We start from the raw sequence: 6,777 nt of genomic DNA on the forward strand, positions 1-6,777 counted from the left end.
AAATTGAATTAAAAAATTACACACAAATAAGAATTTTAAATAGTTAATTTGATACTAATATCGATATATTTTTGTCAAATTTTTATGATATCTTCAAACTTATATTTTATTCAAAAATAAAAACATCATCGCTTTCTCAAAATCACATAAGACCATATTATAACATTGACTGAGATAAATAATTAAATGAAATATTAAAATCAAGATATATCTCGTTGCATTGCGCGAGTACCCATATATATATATATATATATATATATATATATAGGTGGAGGTTCAAACAAGAACACCTACATTTTACGAGAACGCGAGGACACCCTTATCACATGTGATAATACGCGTGCAACAACACCCATATCACATATGATAATATATGTGAGGGGGCTTAGTGGTGTAAGGACGACTTGGCCTGCAAAAAAGATCGCATCGAAAATCACCCGCGTTTCTGATTTAGTATCACATGTGTATAATATGTGATGGAATAATAGTTTCCCTGACAGATAATGTCCTTAACGCTGGTGTTGAGGGAGAGGTTAGCGCTGAGGATATTACGGGGAGAGATATGTCGGCAGAGGGGGCCAGCAGGGTGCCAGCTATCAAACCAGGCAGACATGGAAGCATCATCACCAATCTGGAAGATAATGAAGTCTCATATCTTATCCAACATACACAGGATCTTCCTTCAACCCCAACCAACATCGTTGCGGATCGGGGCATCCCAGAAATTTCAGTCTTTGAGCCTATAGGAGTGGATCCATTTAATCCATCCGCAACAAGGCAAAAGTTTGAATTGAGATCAACACCTTTGTCATGAACAATCTTTCACACCGGAGTCCTTCACACCTAAGACGCCAAAAAAAGATCCAGAGCTTTTGAGGCATGTAAGAACTCTAACGAGTTGGGACAAAATTTTTGGGAACCTTCAAAATTTTATTTTCAATCAAGCATCTTAGTTTAGAGACAAAAATTCCCATTTTTCCCTAGCCACCAAATCTATCGATCTTTATCATGCCTAAAACTGGTGTTACTAAGAGGACCAGTTCAATTCCTCCAAATCACCAATCGCCCTCCCCCAGGTTCCTTTTGCCCACTCCCACGAACCACACCCACGGTTATCACTTTTTACCACCCGGTTACAAACCAAAGCCTCTTTATCAGATTCCAACCTGAAAATCCTGGGGTTATCTCTCACAAATCCTAAAATTACCCAGCCATTTATCTCTCCAAAAGAGAGTGTCCCTCCCATCACTAATCCCTTTTCTGAAAGCAACAACAAGCGTGGGTTGACCTGGGGCTACTTTTAATTAATCAACAAACATGATCCCAATCATTTCTAAGTCTTTTCTCACTCGCATGATCCCACCCCAAGCACCATCCGAGCTGTCCCTCAACTTCCCTATGCCTTCTAAACCCCCATTCGTCACCATATATACTTCTAATGACCCAAACCCACAACTCGTCCTTGCTCGATAGTAAACGCCACCACCACTTTCGTAAGAGAGCCTAGTTAGAAGATTGAAGATTACCCACCCCAAACCCCTCTAATCGTGCTTATTTAGGATTGTTTCTCATTTATCCAAGCCCACTTACGAGAAGAATCTGATCCCCCCAACTCGAGAATATCTTATGATTTATTATACATGAAGTTTAATACTAATATGCCATTTACCAACACTTATCGGGTAAGAGTCACCATCTTCATGTACGTTTCTGGATAGGTTATCAAAATACCATAATATGATCGCTTGTAAGCATCTTTTATCCGATAAGCGTTAACCATGTAAAAAATGTTAGAACTTAGGGGTCGTTTACTAAACCATTGTCTTGGTAAGTGCTTATTGATTCAATTACCTACCAGGTGAACATAACAAAGACCAAGAATCTTATCCAGTAAGTAGGAAGATAAGTATCAAGAGTCTAACTTGCTAAATGAGGGTGATGACTCTTACCTGGTAAGCTCTTACCGGATTATAAATGCTTACTATTAATCTATTTCGATGGCTAATGTTTTTGTAATATAAATATATTTCTTGTATTGATTCTACACTCGATGACAAAACTAATAAAAGCCAAAGCTTGCTCCTTATTCTAGCTGAAGCATGCTCACTACTCAAAGAGCCTTGGTTCCTACTCCACGAATCTTGGCCACTACTATGGCCAAGCTTGGTGCCTACTCTTCGTTGGTATATAAATACCTCATTCGGCCCCAACATATTACACACCTCGATTTTCTTTGCTTCCTCTAGTTACAATACCGCAACACTCCCTCTAGTATCTTTCAATATATATACATACATACTATATATATATATATTGTATATGTGAGGTTAAGAGAGTTTTCTTGAAATTCTTGGTTTTCTTGAAGATTTGCTAGTTAATCTTGGATATAACTTTGTATAAGCACTTTTTAATCTCCTTTGTGGTAATTTCTTTCCTTATCTCTTTGATAGATGTACACTATCACACTGATAGTGGAACCACGTTAAATTCCCGTGTTGTTATTTTGTGAACTTGTTATATCCATAGATTCTAACATATATTGTTATTATCTACATTGTGGGTTGTTTATCTTCATTAGAGTATTTTGTGCAACATCTAGATCATCGTTATGCGCATTTGTTGTTGGATTTGTTGTGTCTTTGTATTTCTATTTGTAAGGATCTTAGAAATCACTTGTTATCATTTGAATTTTGGCAAACACATATCTAACAAATGTTATGGTGTTATCCTGTAAGGTAAGTGAAAACGATGACTCTTTCCTGTAAGCGTTCACCTTATAAGCATTTGGTGAACAACCTCATAGTTTGGGATTAAACCTTTTGGAACTTTATTACCAAACTACAATTTTATTAACTTAATAAAACCTTTTCACTTGGGTTTTAAAATGAATGAAACATGAGATGGACTTGGATGTGAGTGTTGATGTTAGGTTTTGTAAAATGATTTGTACATATTAAATGTCAAAAATAGTGGTTCTCAAAGTTAGATATTATGGAATATATATTTTTGTAGCAAAACAGTGCTTTACGTGATTTGCCATGCGACTTAAGTTACTAGGTAAGTCATGTGCGGCCTTTGAAAGTTGTAATCGGTTATTTCTGAAACGTATAAATATCAAATGTTTAGGGACAATAAAAGGTTCAAATTTTCGATATATGTTAGGATATCTTCTTCAATCTCCATCACCAAACTTGAATTTGGTTGTTCTATGGTCAGGTTTAGGGGAAAATTGTAAAAAATGAAAAATTGAGGAACAACATGATAACCGTTCATTTGGACGGTATGTACATGTGCATATAAGTAATTTGTAATCAATTTGTCTGGTATCCACACGCGCATAAAAACCAAGAAACAACTTAATTACTTGTATGCACATGTGTATATCATCTAGATGAATGATTACTAGGATATTCCTCAGTTTTTCATTTTCAGTGGTTTTTCCCTTGAACCTTCCTCTCTCTCTTTATATATATATATATATACACACACACACATACATACATACACACACACACACACATATATATATATACATATATAGGGAGAGGTTCATTTGAGAAGTAGAGAAGTGATCATAACCCTTCATCTAGTCAATATTTACGGCTTTGACTGTGAAGCACCGGATAATTCGGTTGCATGGTATATGGACGATAGAGGGATAGTTTCATAACTTTTACAACTAGGGGCAAACAAGTGCATATGTGAACCCGTGTGATTCACATATGTACTATTTAACTAATTCACATATGAACTATTTACTTGTTTCACATTTGAACCCTTTAGTTGATTCACATTTGAACCAGTGTGATTAGTTATGATTCACATATGAACTAATTAATTGATTCACTAGTTCATATATGAATCAGTTAAATAGTTCATTTGTGAATAACACGGGTTCATATATGAACATATAGTTCATGTATAAATTACATGGGTTCACATATGAATCCGATGCAAAACCTGCGTTTAAAAGTTTATAACTGAAAAAAGCTATTTACAGCTATTTAGTTTAAAAAATCAATTTCGGAAAATATACCACAAAGATAGGGTTTTGGAAAATGCAATGTATTTTGGTTTGATTAAATATTTTGTGTAACAAATTTTTAAAACTCTTATTTTGATACCTTAAATGTGATACTTCAAATATTTAAACAAAAATATGTTACACAAAATAAAAATCAGATCAAATTACATTACATTTTATGCATTCTCGAATGTAAATCAGGTAATTAAATATAGGAGCTATCATATGAGAGGTATTAAAATGGAAGTTCTAAAATTATGTTATACATAAAAGGAATCATATAAAAGTAAATTTTATTTTCATACTCCTCCATTCATGCTAAACTAGAGATGCATAAAAAGCGCAAGCTCGAAACCGCTGGCTCAAGTCTGTACTAGGACCGACCCTAACAGTCAAGCCCGAAAAAGTCTGAAAAAATCTGGTTAAACCCGAAAAAGCTCAATCTAAAAATGCTCTATTGGATCATTATTCAACCCCAAAGCCTGGCCTCGCCTGGACTTTTTTCGCTCACTGCTGAACTATAAATTCTTAAGTAGACATTTTTCAAAACCTTTAACTGTGTATCTTAAAAGTATGTTACATAAAATGACACTTGAATGAGAGTACATTTATTCCAAACACAATTTAGCTTCTTTTTCAACTATTAAATAATACTTTATATAAGACTTGAGTCATTAGTTATTCAGATCAAGCACAATGATTTTGAAAGCTGGTCACTTTACGAAAATTCGGTATCAAAAAAAAATAATCATAGTAAAAGCAAGTAAAATTATATGTTTAAATTAGAAGTTATTTTCAAGTTTCAACAATGATATGAATAGTTTTGAAGTTCCCACATTATTGATTTGAAATTTTGGACCATTTGGTAAGTATGATATTGATTTATGCAAGTGAGAAGGAAAATGGGTCATGTGCTAGTGGGGGTAAGGGGGTGGGGTGGAGTGGGGTGAGAGTTGTGTGGGGGTGTCATTGCCATATGACCACCATTTCCATTGTTCATGTACAATTCACATCTATTGATGATCCAACTTTGTGATTGAAAAAAGTTGTCTTTCCATTTGTGGGTTTCATTGACATTGACCACTCAATCTCCTAATTGCTTTTATAAAAAACAACCACCCATTTCTATTATATACATATATATATATATATATATATATCTAACTAAAATTTAATGTATATAGTTTTAATAGTTTAAACAGTTTCTAAATACCTGATTTAAAAATCTATTCCTGAAGGGCTCACACACAAAATGGTGGGTCCAACCCTAAACATCAAATCTATTTAAAATTAATAGAATATGACAAAACAAAAACTTGTTATTTCATATATTGTGTGACATGAGACAAAAACAAGACATTATTGAACGGAACAAATGTGCATTTTTTATCCCACTAAATCATATGCAATAAAAACCCAGGAGATGAGACGATTGATTAATTGCTAAACTACTTACGTCAAATTGAAATGTTAAAACCTTCAGCAACTGTTTCATCTGTTTGTCTTACTCTCGTCTGTCCAACCCACTTAGACACGGACTTAGAAATGTTTTCAAGTGGTAGCACCATTTGACTATAAGAAATAATGATATGAATATCTTTTACAAAATAATCTCTATTTTATTGGTTAGTTCTTTGTTTTCCACGTGTTCAATTCTTTTATTGCAAACTTTTTGGAAATATAATAAATATGAAATTAAAAAATTAAAAACCAAGGAAAATGAAACAAACGGGATTCAAATCCGGATTTGGAGTGGGAGAAGAGTAATGCAAACCAACAATACCATAAAAAACGTGTAACATCATCGTGGTTTCAAAATATATATAGTTGCACAAAACAAAATGATATGATAACACCTTTCACGACCATATAATTTTTTACATTATGACAGAAGAACGAAACGATAACTCATATCACCATATCTATTAAAGTGGGTCCGCCCCTGAACCCAGTCTTGTTCCATCCGCATACCAAATACGACCCATAAGCGGCATTGAAAAATATATATCAGATAAAATCTTTTGGTATCTAGTTTGTTGATGTATTTCTATAAATTAATTAAATATTATTTGATTGAAACCATTTTAATTAAGCAAGCCAATTTGGGGCCAACCCATACCCAAAACTCAAGCAAACATGCACATGATGTGTTGCAAGAAGTCACGTGACCCCACCAAAAAGGCCAAGACATCCTTTTGTAGGGGACTAACCCCACAAAACAAAGGAACGAAGGTTTTAGACACAATTGTCATACATAAATTAGGTGTCTTTTTTTATTTTTGGTATTTAATTATTATTTTTGTTTTTATCTTTAATTTTATTTACCATTCTGTATAATAAATGAAGATCATAAATGAAAACCAATTTTTTTAATAAATTATAGTAACGAAAACCATAATTTAATTTGCATACATGCTATGAAAGTCAACCGTTTCAATAAAATATCTGATGTAATTTTTTATGTTTATACAGCCAACATAGGGATATTGACCCAAATATTTTTTTCTCAAACGGATACACAAAATAATTAGCATAATATAAAATAAACCAATATTGATTATAAAAAAATGTCGTTCAATTAGAAATGACATACAATGGGTTTTTGCAACATTTAAGCGTATTTTTTTTCCTACTTTTTCGGTTGTCACCAAGAAACTAAAGAAGAGATAAAAATGAAGTCAACTTGCAACCTATAACATCACATATAATGAACTAACACTACAAAAATGCTGGGTATCAGCGAGGGAAAATTC

The sequence above is a fragment of the Cynara cardunculus genome (genome assembly GCF_001531365.2).
Source record: "Cynara cardunculus var. scolymus isolate 2C chromosome LG 12, CcrdV1, whole genome shotgun sequence".
Taxonomy (NCBI): domain Eukaryota; kingdom Viridiplantae; phylum Streptophyta; class Magnoliopsida; order Asterales; family Asteraceae; genus Cynara; species Cynara cardunculus.